Raw genomic sequence first — 20005 nt, 5'->3', positions numbered from 1 at the left:
CTACTTGTGGTATTTTGTTATGGCAACCCTAGCAAACTAATACAGATTTGAAAGTATTGGTAATTTATGAAGTATTATACAAATGTTAGTTATTATTATGTGATTATGTTGCACTGGAATAATGTTATTATTCTAAAAATAAGAGTGAGGGAGGAAGACGTATCATGAAGAAGCTAGGGAGTGGAAAGCGACCTGGACACTAAAAAGGAATGTCGTTGAGTAAAAATGGATTGAATGCTAGGTGCTTGGTTGTACCAAGATGAGGAAACTATGCATTTTGACCCCTAGCAAATGTCAACATGATAAGGAAGATGCTGAAAGAAGCTCGGGGAGTGGGGGAAAGGCAATTACTTCTTGTTGGGTGTGATGAGTGGAGGTGGGGAAGGGGGAGTTTGCAAAGTTTTCATAAAAATAACGTAACATTGAAGGTTCAAAAACGAAGACTTTTCCAAGTCAATGAAGTGAGGGCAGAGGAGAAAGCAAGTTCAGCAGCACTGTTACATGGGTGTGCCATGTCACTGGGAAGAGCACACACTGTGCTGGCAGGACATGAAACAGAGGGGACAGTGCTAGGGGATAAAGTTGAGAAATGGTTGGCATCAATTTGTGAAGGGCCTCGAATGCTGTGTGAAGGGACCTGGACTTTACCATACAGACAATGAAGAAAAAAAAGTATATATGTATTTTATTCTCTCAATAGTTCTTTACTTTATGATTTTATCTGCTTTTCTCACTTTCATCTTCATACCTTTACCCAGACTTCAAGTGCTGTCTTTCCCAGTCCACTGGGTTCCATCAGCCAAATGTTCCTTTAAGTCCATCTTTTCTGAAGACTTAGCTGATTTTCTATTGAGTCCATTCTTGAAAGCTAATCAGTAACCTGGATGTCCTACCCTGTGCAAGGTTTGTTACCAATTTGATGGATCTTTTAGGAAAAGTCATTTTTGCAATTTGTTAAGAACTGACAATAATGGTCATTTAGAGAGGTCTTGTCAGCCAAACTGTGATGGGGCCAAAACATAGATTAATTGGGAGAGTAAAATGTGTCTAAAAGTTGACATATACCCTGTTGTCTAGTCTGGGCATTCTCTCCCTCTCTGTGTCTGAATTAAAATAACATCCATCAATTATGGAACACAGCCAAACAGTTAAATATAAGTTATGAGATTAATTGGAAATGCATGCCAATTCTTGAACAAGTTTCAAGAGAAACCTTTATTGATTCATGTTTATATATCACAGGGAATAATGAAAGTCACATTCATCCTTTACTTAAAACAAACCCTCATCACATCTACTTAAATAGCTCTACAGAAACTTTTGACTATGGTGGGTAAGCTGTAACACTACAGAATACACAGCTCACCACAATTATCTGGTGAAAAAATGGGCTGAATGTCTCAAAAGGCAGAAAAACTCTTATTACCACATTTTCTGCTCCCATATACCAACTTGTAAATTAGAAGTAAATGTACATGCCTCTGATCTCAAACTATCTTCAGTACACTAATAAAATGCTTCCATATTGGCCAAGAGTTAGTTTTTATATTTTTAGAATTTATTCTTCTAATAAATCTAAAATATTTAATACATAATTTTCGTTATAGAAAGGAAATTCTTAGAGTATCAGTATAAATGAGGTGGTTAGGAATAAGAACTCTGGTGTCAGATTACCGAGGTTCAAGTCCTGCTTCTCTAGTTTGTAGTGACCTTGCCTAAGTCATTTTTAATCTCCCTGTACCTTAGAGAATTACCATGAAGATTAAGTAAGGTAATGGAAGTACAATGCATGCATAGCACAGTAGTGGGTAAAAGCAACAACGTGCTACATAGAAAAAAATTATTTTTTGCTAGATGCTGTGTCTCTAAATAGATTTTTAAAGCTCTAGTGTACACCTGTCTCTTTCCACATGGAATGAAGTGAGTTGACAAGGAAGTCATACAGAATGCCTGATATGACTCCCATCTACAACTATAACTCCTCTGCCAGTGGGCAAGAAATGATAATGCTGATGCAATTGATAAGTCACAATTGCAGAAAAATCAGTTCATTTACAAGTTTCAACAAGTGGCTCAGAAGAAATTGACTTTTACGTGGCTCTAAGCATGGAGGTCAGGGAGTTTGTGTTGAAGAGAATACTTTTGAACCTTTGAAGCAAAACAGATGTTCATACCTAGGCAGAAAGGTTTATTTTGGGTCTTACTGTTGAACAAAAGAGGTGCAAAGTGTAATATTAAAATACTTAGTCCAGCTTTGCACCAGGAGGCTGTGCTGAGAACAGTTAGAGTGAAGATCTCACTCCTCAAGCAGGGTGGTAGAGTTCTTGTTTGTTGATCGAAGTGTTAACCAGCATGCTGCACGGATAATTTCTTCTCTAGGTAAATGGGTCACAGATATGAGAAGCAGTGCAGGCACCATCTTGTCCATCTGGGCTTCCAGCAATGTTTGGAACTCTTAAGATGCAAAAACAGAAAAACAATGAGTTTTCACTGTTGATCTTGAACAGAGCAGGTACACAATCAACAGCTGTTCAACAAATTCATCTACCACTGCAAAGTTGATTTCTTTAGGGGTGAGATGTGGATAAAGATTCTCCTATCTTTCTGACACTCAGCACCCATTTTGTCTGGTCCTGTGGTATGTTTTGCCTGAGGAATTTTCCATCATCACATCAAATAAAACTAATGTTAAAATATTTGCCATGTCCTCAATTTTTCTGGTTTTTCATTTTAGCAGAAATTCTACTTATAGTATGATTGAAATGAAAATGACTCTCTCTAGTTCTGAAAATGATATTCAGGTTATGGTTATTAAAAATAAAACAGAGAAATGGAACTCTAAATAAACATTTAAGACAAAATCTAACGATGATAAATATCAGCAATATCAGAGAGCACTTGCTGTTAATTTGGTAATGTTATTCAGAGAGGTGAGGCATGTGATATAAACATGGGGCAGGGCAAAAAGTATATATTTTTATTAATAAATAGTAAAAGCACAAGAAGAAAACAAAATTCTTTTCACAATACCATCCAACTTAAAAGTTCAATAAAAAATTCTCACATGGCAGTTTCCTCTCTAAACTGAGAAATTCTTTTGTAACTAAAACTGTCATGAAGTTGCCACATTAGACTGATGACCTTTAGTTATAATTGGATAATCAAATTTTAAATTGTCAAGAAATGGAACTGAAATTCATGGAATTTGCCAAGAGAATAACTCTTTGATACACATTTGACAATCTGAAAAATACCACAAGCTTCTATTGCATTATCCAAGGGCAAAGCAAGCACCTGAATATTCTTTTTAAAAGCATTTCCCTCCATGATCTCAGGATTAAAAAATATCTCAGTCACGTTTGATGAATTTGTAATACATTTGCTTCAAGTTTCCTTTGGAGTAATTTTATCAGAGATTATTTTCCATGAATCCAGTCCTCGGTATAGGTTATCTTACAGCTAACTTCTTATTGTAATGACATTTAACCACATACTTACAATGCTGCCCAGTCTCCAATTATTAACTGAGAGTATGGAAGAAACAATTCTTAAACTGGGTGAAACTTGTAATGAATAGGAATTAAACATCTTTAATGTGTGTGGATTAAGAAGACTATCCTTTACTGAATTTATTTCACATTGAAATGTTGACATTAGAGGTGATATTGACAAAAGTGAGGCTGATCAATATTGAACCCTAAGGGTCAAAGGACTTCATGTTTGGTGTAATAAGCAACTTAGTTTAGATATTACAGTGTTTCAGTAAAGTAACAATTATTAAGGGTCAGGGGAGCTTTCCATTATAAACTGTAATTTGGGGAGGCTTGTATATTTCCAGTCTCCAAAGGAAGGTGATAGTATGATCGAGCAAGATGGTGGCTTGGAAATAAAGAGAAAGCGAGTCATTAAATTTGAATTTGAGGAATGAAATTATTTCCATTTTTTAGATTCAAAACTTTTCTTTTCTTATCATCTCCATTGATCTTTAATGAAATCACTAAACCCAGGACACTTTGGATGAAAGGTAAATCTCATTTAAAATTTTAAATGGCTGGAAATCTTTTCTCGTGAAAATTATCTAGCACATACAAGAAGTCTATAAATTATAAACACTAGCGAAAGGAGCTCTGTATCAATTCAGCTAGATATGGTTCAATGAAACATCTTCTACACTTTCCACTTAGTCTCTTTGCAGAATGTTAGTACCACATGGAAATCGTTACTCTTCACTCGAACATACTTGATCATGTTTGCCTACTCAATTGCTTAAGATTTCATTTTTCAGCAAATATTACTGTTTATTTAACTAAGAAATAATGCTTTAATTATTTACTTAAAATTCTGTGTTGGACACATTGTGATTTGAACCTCAGAAAAAGCAAACAATAAGGTAAATATATACCAAATATTTTATGAAAAATAATGATGAAATAAAAAATGGGTAACTTCTTACAAGTAGATATTGCCTGGCTTAGAATTCAACAACATAATTCATTCCCTTATTATTTTGTTAAATTAACACAAAAAAGTTTAAGATTACGGACTTTGGGTTTAATAAAAATTGCATATCTGAGCACAGAGGAGGAGGCCTAGAGTACTAACTCCAGTACTGTCTGTCTATACCGGGCCCAAATAAACAAAACTTGTGAATCTTCAAGTCCTTCCTTGGGCAGACACTAAGTGCTCTGCCCTCTTGTGACCCTTCGTTTTGAATTTAGAATGTACAGATATGTTCAAACAACAGAAGTGGGCATTGATCAGTCAGGGAAGAAGCCATGCACTTTCAGTTTCCATTACATTAAACAAAATACTCATTAGTGCTTGGCATTTTCCCAAACAGACACAATCAAGGTGTCCACTGAGGGCTTGCCGTGCAGTTAAGAAGTTTAAAAAGACCTTCTAGACGTCAGCTAGGGACAATTAAGAGATGGGTTAAACTATTCCAGGGTAAGAAGGCTGGAATTACTGGAAATAAACACATGTAGAAAATCAACTGCAAATAGACAAACCACTTTATTTTTAAGATCAGTTAGATATTCAAAGAGACAAAGACTAAAGATTCCTCTGCTTAATAATTACTGCCCTCCTTGATGAAATCACAATACACTTTACTACGAGAGTATTCAGGTACATTAAAACTAAGTCACGTCTACATATGTGGCAGAAAAAAAAAACCTGATGGAAATCTGTCATCACAACATAATTGTTCCCATCCTTTACTCAACAAGGAAACTAAGTGCTGCTACTACTAACAGGTCATAATAATGTAAGTTAGCTCAGAAATCCATATCCATTAAAACTGTTGAAACATGTTTTATGCTAAACATCCACCCCTAGATCCTCTTAGAACAGCTTCTAGAAAATATTACTGAGACCAAATACTTGCATGCAGATCAGATCAACTAAACTGTTTTTCCAACTATTTCCTTCTTTCCTTCATTCTTTCTGTTTCCCCTGTTGTCTCTTTTTGCCATCCATCCGACATTCATTAAGTACTATCTGCCAGGTACTGTGCCAAGTGCCAAGCCTATAAGAGTGAACAAGACAGACAAGGATTATGTGTACATGAAGTTACAGTCTAGCACATGCTGCAAAAGCTTTTATATGACCTTTGCTGCTGTTGGTATTAAAACAACTACATTTGAGAAATCTTAATTCAAGACTAGTATCATAAGATAAACTTCAAAAAATCATTCATGTTACCTGTTCTTCACTCTCTGGGTAGGAGAATGAGAAGCAATGCTTTTCGTATCAAAACTTCTCTTACTATTTTTTAATTTTTATTTTTTTGAGATGGAGCCTTGCTCTGTCCCCCAGGCTGGAGCGCAATGGCACGATCTCGGCTCGCTACAACCTCTGCCTCCTGGGTTCAAGCAGTTCTCCTGCCTCAGCCTCCTGAGGAGCTGGGATTACAGGTGCCCGCCACCATGCCTGGCTAATTTTTTTGTATTTTCAGTAGAGACAGGGTTTCACCACGTTGGCCAGGCTGGTCTCAAACTCCTGACCTCGAGCGATCTGCCTGCCCTGGCCTCCCAAAGTACTAGGATTACAGGCATGAGCCACCGCACCTGGCACCTTCTCTTATTTTAAAGTGACATTTATCTTTGAACTTTGGCTGATGCAATCTAATTTACCAGGAAGTTCTAGGAACAAATGTTAAATATAAACTCTTTCTCAAAAGGATGCTGTGTAATCTTTTCACAAGAAGTGGATGAAAGAATAGGCAAAAGGAAAGAACGTATACTTAACATGGAACATGAAAACCTCCTTGAGTTTGCCACAGTATATTCTCCCTGCTTTTTAAGTCAAAGACAACATTCTATCAGTACTTAACACGGATCTTTAAATCCCAGAGCTAATAATGCTTCCCAGCTACAGCTGGATGCATCTGACAAGCAGCATGTAGTAGGAAACCTCACAGGGGATAAGGTTCCTAACAGTCAACTAAGGGTTCAAATCCCAAAAGAGATGCCCCTGGAGTGCAGAGCACTTAACCCTTCGACCAGTACCAACATGACTATTCACAAATTATTGATGCTGCTAAATCCTTGGCAGATTGCAGACAGTTCTTGTATCCATTGAAGCTGAAGCATATGGCCACTAATGAGATAGATTTTTAAAAAATACATATACACATTCAGTCTTTGCTACATGAATGTAAATCCACGGAAATGCTAGAAGGTGATTGAACTGGATGGAACACTGTTAAATACATGCTTAGTCTCATGTTATGGATCATTTCCATTGACATCTATCTGCATCCTCAGTACAGTTTAATTAAAGCTGTCTGGAACAAGTCTGCCCTCTAAATGATCAGCAGTGCAATGAAAAGGTGAAATTTGAGGAGGCTTGAGGCCTTTTCTGTAAAGCATTCAAATGACTGTCTCTGTGGTTGAGAAGAGCAGCAGAGAAGAAACTCATTTTCAAAATTAGCCGGCCATTATACTTTTTTTTTTTTTTTTCAAAAAAAGGCAAAGCTTCTTCTGATGTCATCTTGAAATACCAGAAGCTGAGTTAGTTAGTCATATAGCAGATCTTAAGAACTCAAACTGGACCATGTTCTGGTCCCAAATAAACATGTTTTTTTGACTTGAAAACAGTAAATACTGTAGCAAACTTTCTTAGTATTTTATTTTGCGAAACAAAATCCCCAAATTGAACTATTTTGCCTAAATAATCCCTTAAGACAATTTTGCAACTAGATGGCAGGAACATCATCTGTTAGATATTTTCAAACAACTAAAATGTTTATTGAATTCTCTGATGTTTCCAGCACTTGTTAAAGTACCAGGGGAAAAAGAATAAAATGTGGATCTAGGGCATAAGAAATGTGAGACATAAAAGACTGGATTTTAAATTTATTAATTTGTATTTATTTTCTCTGGCATTTTCCTTTATTATGATTTTATTTAAATATATATAGATTAAATTATATTTATTCTTTAATTCCAGAATTAATGGTACTTTATAAAAGTATCAAAAAGACTTCAATTTTTAAAGTGTCATTTTAAATATTTTTTTCATTGGCTTTTCCACACAAATCCATCAGTTATGGTGTAGGCTTTTTCTTTTCATTTAATATTTATTTGATATCTACTTCATATAGGACATTGAATTACACTCTGTGCCTAACACCCACTATCTGCCACCACAAAACAAAAATAGTCTCTCCCTGTCTAGTATAACATGTTTATCCAGGATGGGGAAAACTTAAGAGTAGCAGTAACCCAAAAAAGCATCCCTAAATTCACTCCATTCAGGAGTACAGATGATTTTAGCCCTAGTCAGACCTAGAAGATATTATATTGAAGCAAATAAGCAATATTTATCGAGTGCTTTGTGTGCATTGGCACTGTGGTGGGAACTCTGGGAAATACGATTCCAGTACAAGCTTCCTCAATGAACTTACAAACTGGGAAGATAGACACATTGAAAGTCATCAAGGAATGATGGAGTCAGATGAGTAAAAACTGGAGTGATGTTAAAGGCATTTTGAAGAAGATGAAGCTTGAGGTGGGCTTTGAAGAATGAGGCCAGAGGTCCAGGCTAGAAATACCATAACAGGCACACAGGGGCTGAAGGGCCAGGTACAAAATTGCCCGGCCTGGAGTGGATGCTTTGTGTTGAGAACAGCTGGGGTCTAATCAGAACAGAAACTACTTGAATTTATTTTAAACAGAAGGAATTTAATACAGGGAATTGATTTTAAAGGTGACCAAAGGCTGGGATGATGAACAGGAGACACGATAGCAATTTAGAGATGAGCAACTTAAGGAAGCTGCCAGCAATGCTTTGGTTGGAATGACAAGGGAGAATATAGAGTTTCTGGAGCTCAGAAACCAGGGTCACTCAGAGGATGATGGAACTAGAGAAGGCTTAACCAGTTGGATCTGGAGCAAAGGAGGAATGAAGATGCAATCATTTCCAGAGATCTGTATGAAGCAGAGAGAAGGAGAAATAACTTGACTTCTGCCACCCCCTAATCTCCCACCAATGTCTCTTATTTGCCAGGCCCAGTCTGAAGTTGATAAGGAGCATAGGAAAATCATCCTGCAGGGGTCAGCTTCCCTGTGATACAGAACAGGGAGGGGAAGGCGAGGACTATGTATGACAAACAGGCTAATGATTAACAAACAGAGACTAATGCAAAATTGTAAGATTATTATAGTAGGACCCTTTTATATAATGGGTTATGAATGTCAGGGACAGGAATTTAAACCAAATAGGCTAGAGGAAGCCATTTTAGGTTTTTGAGAAGGGGGAAGATAGAATGAAACTGAGATTTCAGAAATATATGGCCAGAGTATGAAAAAAGATTTGAGGCAGGGTGACTAGTTAGGAGGGAGTAACAGATTAAAGATGGCCACAAGCTCCTTGACATTCCTCCCCTTGAAAGGTAGGGTGTATTTCCTTTCCCCATGAATCTCAGATGATCTATGGAAGAAGTGACACTGTACCAGTAGTCTTTAAGAGGACTGGGAGATTACATTTTGGTATCTTGGAGTCCTGAATTGCCATATAAGAAGTCTAACTATCCTGCAGAAAAAGGTCATCTGGAGAAGCCCAGAGAATATGGGGCAGGCAAAAGGGCTCAGCTGAATCCAGTTTCCAGCTGTTGCTCACCAAGGCACCAGACATGTGAGTAAAGCTGCCTTAAACCCTCAAGACAGGCCCAGCTACCAGATGAATTCCGATGACTGACTGTTGTTAATGAATCATTCAGCTGAGCCTTGCCTAAATTTCTGATCCACAAAATGATGAATTATAATACAACGGTCTTTGTTTAAACTCACTAAGTTTTGGGATATTCTATTATGCAGCAGCATATAACTACAGTGGAGTCTATGCAGTAATACGAATATATCAAGATAAATCCCCCAAATTAATTGTAGTAGGAATGGAGAAGAGGCACAATTTTTGGAAGAGATCCTGAGTTTTTTTGTGTTTATAATGGGTTGACAATTTTTTTTTTTTCTGAAGATGGTCACATAGCAAATATTTTTGACTTTGTGAGCCAACATATCTTTGTTGCTACTACCCAACTCTGTCACAAGGCAAAAGAAGCCACAGACGATATGTAAATGAATATGTGTAGCTGAGTTTCAATAAAACTTTATTATAAAAACAGGTGGCTGACTAGCATTGGCTGTGGGACATACATTGCTGACCTCTGGTTTGTTTGTTTATTTATTTATTTATTTGAGACGAAGTCTCGCTCTGTTGCCCAGGCTGGAGTGCAGTGGCCGGATCTCAGCTCACTGCAAGCTCCGCCTCCCGGATTTACACCATTCTCCTGCCTCAGCCTCCCGAGTAGCTGGGACTACAGGTGCCCGCCACCACGCCCGGCTATTTTTTTTTTTTTTTGTATTTTTTAGTAGAGACGGGGTTTCACTGTGTTAGCCAGGATAGTCTTGATCTCCTGACCTCGTGATCTGCCCGTCTCGGCCTCTCAAAGTGCTGGGATTACAGGCTTGAGCCACCGCGCCCAGCCTGACCTCTGGTTTATAAGGTTTGAAGTAGGAAGGAAAAATCAACTGGAGATATGTTACATCTAGATAACACACAGGAATGGAGCTTTGTGACGTTTCAGGATGGGAGTATAGACTGAAGAATAGCTAAATATTCTGGAAGAGGGACTACAACATTGGTGTTATATGTTTTTAAGGTTGCTTCTGCTTTGTTGTTTCTTTTAAGAGACATTTGGATAGTTAGTAAACACACTAGTGGGCTCAGGAATTACTTTAATCTGTAAGATGGTTCCACTGAGCCAGGGAACTTATAATATGCAGACAATCAGAGAACAACATTAAATAGACTTTCAGTTACATCCAGGTCTGCTCTCAATGGTTTTCAGATTTGTACAATTTCAACCCAATATATTTTATGAGTAAACTGGACTATTCTAGTACCATTTTTTTTCTGTGTGTGGCTAATACCATTCTAATTTTTAATTTATATCACATTCATGATTTATTTGAACAATTATGAGTTCGGCAATATTTCTTGCTCATATTTGAAGAGCATCTACAACATTAATCTCAAAGTATTTATATCCTAAACTATCTTGAAAAGTCAATGGTTATTTTCTATAATTTATGATATATTGAAGGCATTTTGTCATGCTATTTACTGTTATGTCATGGGAAAAAAAGTGTGACCTTTGAAGAAATAAAACAAGCAGTTTTTTAGTTCTCCTGCATATCTGTTAAGTTTATGGATATTTAGGCTTTATAAAACTTATATCAGGCAGCTAAACAATTTAGACTCACACAGCATGTAAATTCCATCAAACAACGGCTCTTTACCCTTTCACCTATTGCCCTACATATGCTTGGCACAGTGGTAGAACTATTCAGAACAAACACTAATAGTCTGCTTAAAATCTTTAATATAAGTAATGCCGGCATGCTAGAGGATTCCAGTGAATATTGAAAGGGGTTTTTACCCATTTAAGGCAGAGAATGGCTTGAACAGTTCTGTTTGGAGCCAGAAAAAGAGCAACCTGGTTCAGAGGTGAAAGCTTCTTATAGTTCCTGCATTTGATAAAATACAGACCTTGTAGCATTCCCTCATAGACCTGTGACCTCAAGCCCTGGCCTTTAGACTTTTTCCCTCCTTGAGAGTGAAATGATTAGTGAGGTCCTTCTATTAGATATGTTAGCAGTTTCTGCAAAAAAGAGGATTTTAATAATACTAAATTGCAAAGAATTATGAGGCAGGGCTTACTTCTAGATACTAAGACAAACCCAGTTGAAGCTGACTACATAAGCTCCTATGCAGGGCCATCTGTTTAGTTCTAATAGTATTTTCTTTCTTTCTTTTTCTTTTCTTTCTTTTTTTTTTTAATCTTTGCAGCTTGGTTTCAAACCCTGTCTGGGACACCTGCTCAATGTGAAATGAGATTGGCGAGTCTCAGTCCATTTGTGGCTGGCTGAAATTTTCCATCTTCCTTTCCAGAAAAATGGTCCATAAGGAAATTAAGTGAAAAGAGTTAGACGTCACACACGGATTCACGTGTAGGTGTACTGAAGGCCTACAGAATCTTCCTGTGTGAAAAGTACAATATAAATTCAACATTGGTTCATTGGTTCATCCACTTCTCCTCTCAGCAGCTCTCTAACACCTGAGGTCTCTGATACCCTGAAGAGGATGCAACTTTAGGGACATCTTTTTACTATTCTAAGCCACTGCATAATTTGAGCTGAGATTGTAACATGGTTTGAAATTGGCTGTATTTGCTGCTTCATTTAAACAGGAATGGTGTATGAAAATAGTGTAAGAGGTACTTCTCTGTGCTTTTCTACATTATGTAAATAGATTCTACATTATGTAAATAGAGATTTAAAGTCTCTCTAAATAATAATTAAAGAATATTCATAGTTTAAGAATAAACAGATTAGATGCCTTCAGACCGTATATTACCCACGAGAGAAGGCGGACGACCATAATTTATTATAACCCAAGGCAATATTACCCTAAAGTGGTATGAATTTTGATTTCAAAAGTCAATAGGGTCTTTTCCATATAAATTTAAAGCCATCAAAAATTTCACTGAGTTTACTAAACACACAATTAGTTTCTTGTTACAGATAATTTCTATTGATCCAAATCTGGTTTGTCAGCATGGATTAATCAAAATCGTCAGGGATTGAGATCTGTATGGCTCAAGGGATCAGTTTCCGGGCTAGGAGCCTCTCACCCCCAGGTCACTGTTTCCAATGCATAAAGGAGTTTTGAAAGGCCTATTTGACAGCTGGTGTGAAACCAACCAGCACTTTCAACTACGTCTCCTGCATAGATTCATTGTCCCTTATATGAAAAGACATTAGCACCTACCGTCTGAGGGTATATGTGAGGTGAACAGTTACTGCATTGTCAGCAATCTTAGTTATTATTCATAGATACGTCCATATTTATAATCTCCTACGGTAAGCAATAGCAATTGCTATCTTCAAGGCCTGCCGTATCTAGTTATAAAATATTTATCTCTGTATGACATTTTCCTGCAGTTGAAACCAGCTGATCTCTGATAGACCAAGCTATTGTATATTCTTTCTTTTCCGGAATAAACTGTAGAAATGTTTCTTTTCTAGACAATGTATGTGTGTGCAACTCCTTTCTTTGTTTGCCTTTCAGGTCTTCCCTAAAGTGTAGGTTATAAGGTTCTAACCTTTTATCACTATATAAAAACTTCAGGTCCAGGTCTTCGCCATTTATACGGCTTCCCTAAGGAAAATACTGTTCCTGGCAGTTCTGGGTTAGATGTTTGTCCTTCACTTGCTCACAGTCTTTAGGAGGCTTTTAACCCCACCTGGGCATCCATAACGATCCATTGGGTAGATCTATGGGGTAGATCAGGGTAGTACATATGCCTTGCTCTGTGGCCACATATTTCATCACTCTAAGTCAAAGAAACCCTCTGAAGATTCCCTTCCCTTCAGCCCTCAACCTTTAAAAGCCCTTAATAGCCTTGTTTATTCAAGGTGAGTCAGGCAACCTGATTTTCTTTTTTTTTTTTTTTGAGACGGAGTCTCGCTCTGTCACCCAGGCTGGAGTGCGGTGGCCGGATCTCAGCTCACTGCAAGCTCCGCCTCCCGGGTTCACGCCATTCTCCTGCCTCAGCCTCCCGAGTAGCTGGGACGACAGGCGCCCGCCACCTCGCCCGGCTAGTTTTTTGTATTTTTTAGTAGAGACGGGGTTTCACCGTGTTAGCCAGGATGGTCTCGATCTCCTGACCTCGTGATCCGCCCGTCTCGGCCTCCCAAAGTGCTGGGATTACAGGCGTGAGCCACCGCGCCCGGCCTGCAACCTGATTTTCAAGAGTTTTTCTAGTTCTAGTCCCATGGATTTTGTTGTCAGGGACCAAACAACTTGTTTCTTTCCTGTCTTTGTAGAAAAATGAATAGGCTTTTACTATAAAGATACTAGCCATTCTCCTAGTTAGGAAAGAAAAAAAACCTGGTTACCCTGAATTAAAAGGAAAAGGGTTCTAGCCATGTTGGATCATGTATTAAGTTTTGCTACCTTGCTGGGCGCGGTGGCTCACGCCTGTAATCCCAGCACTTTGGGATGCCGAGGTGGGCGGATCACCTGTAGTCGGGAGTTCACGACCAGTCTGACCAACATGGAGAAATCCCGTCTTTACTAAAAATACAAAATTTGCTGGGTGTGGTGGCGCATGCCTGTAATCCCAGCTACTCAGGAGGCTGAGGCAGGAGATTCGCTTGAACCTGGGAGGCGGAGGTAGCAGTGAGCCGAGATCATGCCATTGCACTCCAGCCTGGACAACAAGAGCCAAACTCCGACTCAAAAAAAAAAAAAAAAAAAAAAAAGTTTTGCTACCTTTTCTTTACTAAGGTATTTTTAACGTATGGTTCTTCTATGAAACTACAAATCTAGGAAGCTCAACATAATGAGTGGTGCCTATAGTGACTGTTATACTGTGAATGCAAGTTCATGATTCTTATTCGTATAAAGCATGAAAGGCCAAGGTGGGCAGATCATGAGGTCAGGAGATTGAGACCATCCTGGCTAACATGGTGAAACCCCATCTCTACTAAAAATTCAAAAATTAGCTTGACGTGGTGGTGTGCACTTGTAGTCCCAGCTACTTGGGAGGCTGAGGTAGAAGAATCGCTTGAACCCAGGAGGTGGAGGTTGCAGTGAGCCGAGATCGTGCCATTGCACTCCAGCCTGGGTGACAGAGTGACTTTGTCTCCAAAAAAAAAAAAGAGAGAATGGGGGCAGGGTACAGTGACTTATGCCTGCAATCCTAGAACTTTGGGAGGCCAAGGTGGGCACATCAGTTGAGGTCAGAAGTTTGCGATCAGTCTGGCCAACATGGAGAAACCCTGTCTCTACTAAAAATCTACAAAAATTAGCCAGGCGTGGTGGCGGGCACCTGTAATCCCGGCTACCCTGGAGGCTGGGACAGGATGATCACTTGAACTCAGGATGCGGAGGTTACAGTGAGCTGAGATCACGCATGCCACTACACTCCAGTCTGGGTGACAGAGTGAGACCCTATCTCAAAAAAAAAAAAAAAAAAAAAAAAAGAATGGGAAGCATCTAGTGCTTTCTGGTTTACTCTCAGAGGGGGGGTCACGGTGATCTTCGGACGCTGTGTATAAGACAGTATAGTTCTCTACTACTGGGCCGTGTCCATACAGTGAAGCCAGCTTGGTAGAATGTCTTAGTGATAGAGGTCATGCCCACAGGAATTGCTGGCTTTGCTACTAGTTATCCATATGTCTGTGGCTACTTAATTTCAAGTCCCTTTGCTGTGGGATCAGAAAGAAGGTTTGGGGGATCTAATTAAACCAAGAAATCTGCCTTCCTGGATTCCAGATGTCAGGGAAGTAGCCCAAGATAATTATCTTCCAATTCCAAATTGTTGACCCAAATTGCTCCAAACTGACTTGAGTGCTCCTGGCCATAAAGCTAGAGGTGTGGGAGGAAGGAGGAAGCTCCTTTGGTTTCGGGTAAATGAGTGGCGTTGACCTAGCTAAGTGGCTTCCTTCTCAGTCCAGGGAAGGGGAGGCAGACAGTTACGTTCATAGAATGTCTCAGTTGAGAACAAAGAGCTGCTGGATTCACCCTTAGGGGACTTACTGTTGTCCTGGAGAAGGCCATCACTAAGTAAAAACACTGAATTCTTTGGAATTTAAATTTTTCCAGTGTCCTCATAGCACCTTGTATACATTTCAATTACATCATCATAGTGAACTTCAATCATTCACCGATTTTCCTTCCCAATGAATAATAAAGGCAGTGACTATAGATCATTTATCTTTACAGAACAAGGATAGAATCTGATATGTTACCTGCACTCAAGAAATGTGTGACAAATGAATGCATGGGAGAATCCAGAGAGGAACATGAGGTGTTCCATACTTCTTTCTTACCCTATTCTTTCCTTTCCGTGATGGTGACTTAGAGATGGAATCATTATGTATCAGTGCAGTAGAGCTGGTAAGCCCTCAAGTGCCCGGTGCTTAATTTGAATTCTGATTTTTAATACTTTTTAGTTATGTGATTTTGGACAAGAATTAAATAGCTTCATCTGTAAAATCAGAATAATGCTATTTTTTTTTTTTGGATGTTGCGAGGATTAAATAACATACAGTTCTTGACACCTATAAGTTACATTATTAGTAATATTACTGCCATCAAAGTGGGAATATGTCCAGCTTGCTGCTGTTGAGTCTCGGTGAGAGGAAGAAATCATTTACAGCATCAAGTAAGAGTGCCTGATTTATTGTCTTGGATAACACTAAAGAATGGACTAATCCCCAGTTATTGTGCATCCCTTGGGTGATTCGATTTACCAGGTAAAAATACGTGTCTCCCTATTCTAATTTCCTTTAGATAAATAAAATCTGATTATTTAGTCAAGGAAATTCCTTTTTTCTCCTGGGTGGCCAAGGTGTGTGTGTGTAGGGGGAGGTGGGTAGAGCCTGATATGAACCATGTTTCAGTGTCCAGCAATCCTGGGGGCACTGAGGAAGAGTGTCAGTGCATAAATATGGAATGCTGACATTCTGAGCAAGGCAGAGAATGCACCAAGATTCCGTGTGGACTAGAAATGCAAGAGAAAGGAGGCACTGATTAACAGAAAGTTTCGGAAGAAGTCTGACATGGAAGGGTAGACTCTCCAAAGGAGTGAATATGGAGGACGCCTGGAGAGGAGAAAACATCTAGCCTAGAATGTTTGCACACAGTAGCAGAATGGTAGTCTGCTAAATAGTAGAGGTAATAAGTGCCCATAAAGCCAAGATAAGGTAAGAAAAAAATATTTCTAGAAACATTAGACAATCTCTAGAGTCTAAATTTCCCTGGGGAGATGTAGTTATTTCATATTTACTAGGTTTCTTTTCATCAAAAAGAAACATTTACTTAAGTCTATATTACCTCTTTTTTTCTTAGTTTATTTGCATTTATAACTCTGCTAAAATAAATTGGTAACCTGGAAATACACAGGTACCATTTTTTTCTTGCCACTGGCCCGTTCTGAATAATCAATAAATAAAAGGACTTCTCATACCCAGACCTTGATTTGAAAGATACCCTGAAGATTTACAATATGCTAAACCAGAGAAAAACTTGGGAGTAATCAGTACAATACATTTTGCTCTCCATCATAATCAGTTTTTCAGCCTCCACGTCGATAAAACTTTTTCTCCTTTTTCACAATGGTTTACAACTTAAATAATTTAATACAACAGTTGTTATATTTTTATTGCAAGCTTATAAAACCGGTACCATAAGTCTTTTCTATGCAATATATTAGCAAAAAGTGACAGTGGAGAAGGGGAACTGGTGATTACTAAAACTGTAATTCAATCTTCCAGTTCCGAAGATGTCATAAAAACGTCTTCTGCTTTACTTGCATATGGCAGATACTATCAGGATGCCTCAAATGAACTCTCTCTGGATATTCAATCTCTCCTTAGGCATTATTTCATATACAATAAAAAAGGGACTTCACAATGCAAATGCAACTCTGATTCAAGCCCAATAGTTCTTTTTGTCAAATAGGATTTTCTTTTATGAAGTTTCATCTTAGAATTAATTTTGATATCAATGCCTGTCAAGCTGTGGAAATTGAGCTGAACCAAGTGAGTCTATTCCTCTTTGCGCTGACTTGTAGGAAGTGGTAATTAGAAAAAATGCAGAGATTTTTGTACTTGGCTAAAGAAAATTTAACTCATCATGCTACATATTGTCAATCTTGTCGAAAGTATAGAAGTGGTACATAGCAGCATTCTATAAATGCCTATTTTTTTTTGTATATTTTTAAATCCGCTCTTGACTACTTTTCATCTTATATTAGTTGCAAGAAAATTCTTTTCTAATTTTGGCTAATTGCTGCTATGATCTGAAAGGTCTGTGAAATTAAATAACAGATTCCTGTAGTGTTTATGATTAACGATGTTCCACAAAACTTAGGACACTAGCATGGAAGAAAACATATTTCATTAGATAAAGAGGATGGTTAGTTATTTGTACATTCTTGCCAACAGTTCTCATTCAGTGGTCTTGTCACATGTGTACTGACTTCAGTCTAAAACAAAGAGGCATCAAATTCCCCAAATCTCTTCTTTGAATGTCCAACATACAATTAATCTAATGATGTTGCAAATAAAATTAAAGAACTGTTATCTTTCTATTAACAGAGTCACTTTGCCTTCTGTATCAATGCACTAAAGCAATACTTTACAAAATCCTTTAAAAATCTTCCTAGGATGAGAATAAATTAGTTTTTACAGGGAGGTGGAGGAACTGAACTTTCATAATATGGCTGCCTGGAGAGCAACACATACAGTTGGAAGGTAACATTTTCCATTTATCCCCCAGCCTGAGAGAGGGCAGGTGGCACTCTGTGGGTTTCTGCACTTTGTCTCCCAGCCAATGCAGCCCTGGCCGACTCCACAAGAGGTGAAAGGTCACAGACGCTATGTGAGTGGTGTTTAATTCTCACCACAACAGAGGCTGCTAATCACATAACATTAGGGTGAATTATGATAATTATAAAAAGCTGAACAGAGAGATTCAACAATAACAACAGCACGACTACAGCTGTGATGGTAGTGATGACAAGGTGGTGCTTTCACGGCCCATGGTAATGGGTTTGATTGAGATTCTGGAAACCTTTGGTGAAAGACACTTTGCCCCTTGCAGGTTAGCTTTTTCTAAACCACCTCTATAATAAGTAGAGTAAAAATAACCCATTTGAACAGTTTCTAGTGCTGGAAGGAGCTCAAAACATTCTCCTCTAGCATGCTGAAGTCCTATTCGTCTACAGAGTAAGAATTTATTTCAGAGTCACTGCTTTCCAGCAGGTCTCAACTTGTACAGCTGTTAGCTTCTGAGCCTTACATGAGATTTTAATTTGTCTGATCCCATTTTACTCTTCTACATATGTAACCCCCTGTAATGTACTTCATTTGCCCTAGGAAAATTTGGAGAACAATAAAGAAGAGCCTATTCTTAGGAGTTTTCAAATTCAGGAAAAATTGATTGCACATTTTGAAACAGGAAAAAGTCAGGCAGTGGATATGAAGTGCAATAAAGAAAAACTAACCGATATAGTTAGTCCCTAGTGATTACATAGTTTGCTTTTCACATTTTGGGGGCAAAGACAGCGTCACAGCCTTTCTGTTGTTCACCAAGTTGAAATGCCTTGCAACATTGGTTGTTTTACTGAATCAAGAGAGGCAGAGATGTTTCGAAGCCACGAATTGCAAGGGGAAGTTGAGCCACAATTAGCCCCACAGTTTAGCGTTAGGACTGGCTTCCAAGTAGCACTAATCGCACTCCTTGAATATATAGAAGATGCAGCATGTTTAAAATAAAAACACAGGGCTTCAGCCATATTTGTATATTTATTTATTTGAGACAGAGTCTTGCTCTGCTCCCCAGGTGGTGCGATCTCGGCTCATTGCAACCTGTGCCTCCTGGGTTCAAGCAACCATCTCCAGCTAATTTTTGTATTTTTAGTAGAGATGGGGTTTCACCATTTTGGCCAGGCAGGTCTCGAACTCCTGACCTCAAATGATCCACCTGCTTCGGCCTCCCAAAGTGCTGGGATTATAGGCATGAGCCACCACACCCTGCCATATTTATAAGCTAGTGGTAGCACACCAAATCTTACTAGGAAGTGAAAAAGTAGTCCTGGTTGACAAATAAATGAAATGATACATATACTCTATGCAAATAATGCCATAAAGCAAATAGTCTCATATGTTCTAGCTAAGGCATCTGGATAGTTTTTAAAGACTTTTCTTCTTCTTAAAATATGATGCAATGATCCAATGTAATGCTAATGAAGTTGGTAAAATCTACTACAAAATCTGAGTCATGAAGAAAAAGTTCAAAACTCTTTGACACAATTCAATAGAAGAGGCACCAAGTGCCTTTAAAATACCATGTTTTCAAGCCCAGCTGCTATGAGGTTGGATAATTCCAAACTAGGGTCTATGCAATTTATCCCAGTTGCATACTAGCAGCCCGCCTATTCTGGCTGATTTGATATTAGCTTGGAAAGACAGTTTTGGGCTAAATAGTGCTGGGGCTTACAGTAAGTTCATTTTAAACTTTCAGGTGACATGAAAATATTTACAGAAGAAGTTACATAACTACATAGGCAAATGGCTACTTAAGTGCATGTATCTTTATTTGATTCCTGAACCACAAGAGGTAATGATGATAACCATAATAATGACAAAAACTAACGATATTTAATATCTACAGGCATTGTATTAGGTCTATTGACTGCATTATCTCATTCTCACAACATCCAGAGGCTGCCTTTTGTTATTACACCTATTTTACAGATGAATAAATTGAGGCTGAGAGAAGTAAAAAAACCAGGCTTTCTGAATTGGGTGAAAATTTGGGCTCTACTGAGTATCAGAAACATTCTGGGATAAGAAATGGAATCATCTGACTTTTCTGTGATTATTGGCTCTTAGCAGCAGTGCAGCTTTAGGAATCAATACAGTGC

General features: G+C 38.3%; 1 long non-coding RNA gene across 1 annotated transcript in view; it reads right to left on the bottom strand.

Moving 5' to 3' along the window:
- Window positions 1–1946: 1946 nt before the first annotated feature.
- Window positions 1947–20005, bottom strand: part of LOC105492846 (uncharacterized) — a 138380-nt gene continuing 120321 nt past the window's right edge. The window contains exon 6 of the long non-coding RNA XR_011606182.1: window positions 1947–5527. This is a non-coding gene — a long non-coding RNA (uncharacterized lncRNA). The remainder of the gene's footprint in view (window positions 5528–20005) is intronic.

Source organism: Macaca nemestrina, chromosome 7 (genome assembly GCF_043159975.1).
Source record: "Macaca nemestrina isolate mMacNem1 chromosome 7, mMacNem.hap1, whole genome shotgun sequence".
In the NCBI taxonomy this organism is placed as follows: Eukaryota; Metazoa; Chordata; class Mammalia; order Primates; family Cercopithecidae; genus Macaca; species Macaca nemestrina.
Note: the sequence above shows the minus strand (reverse complement) of the source record. Positions and strands in the feature narration are given on the sequence as shown.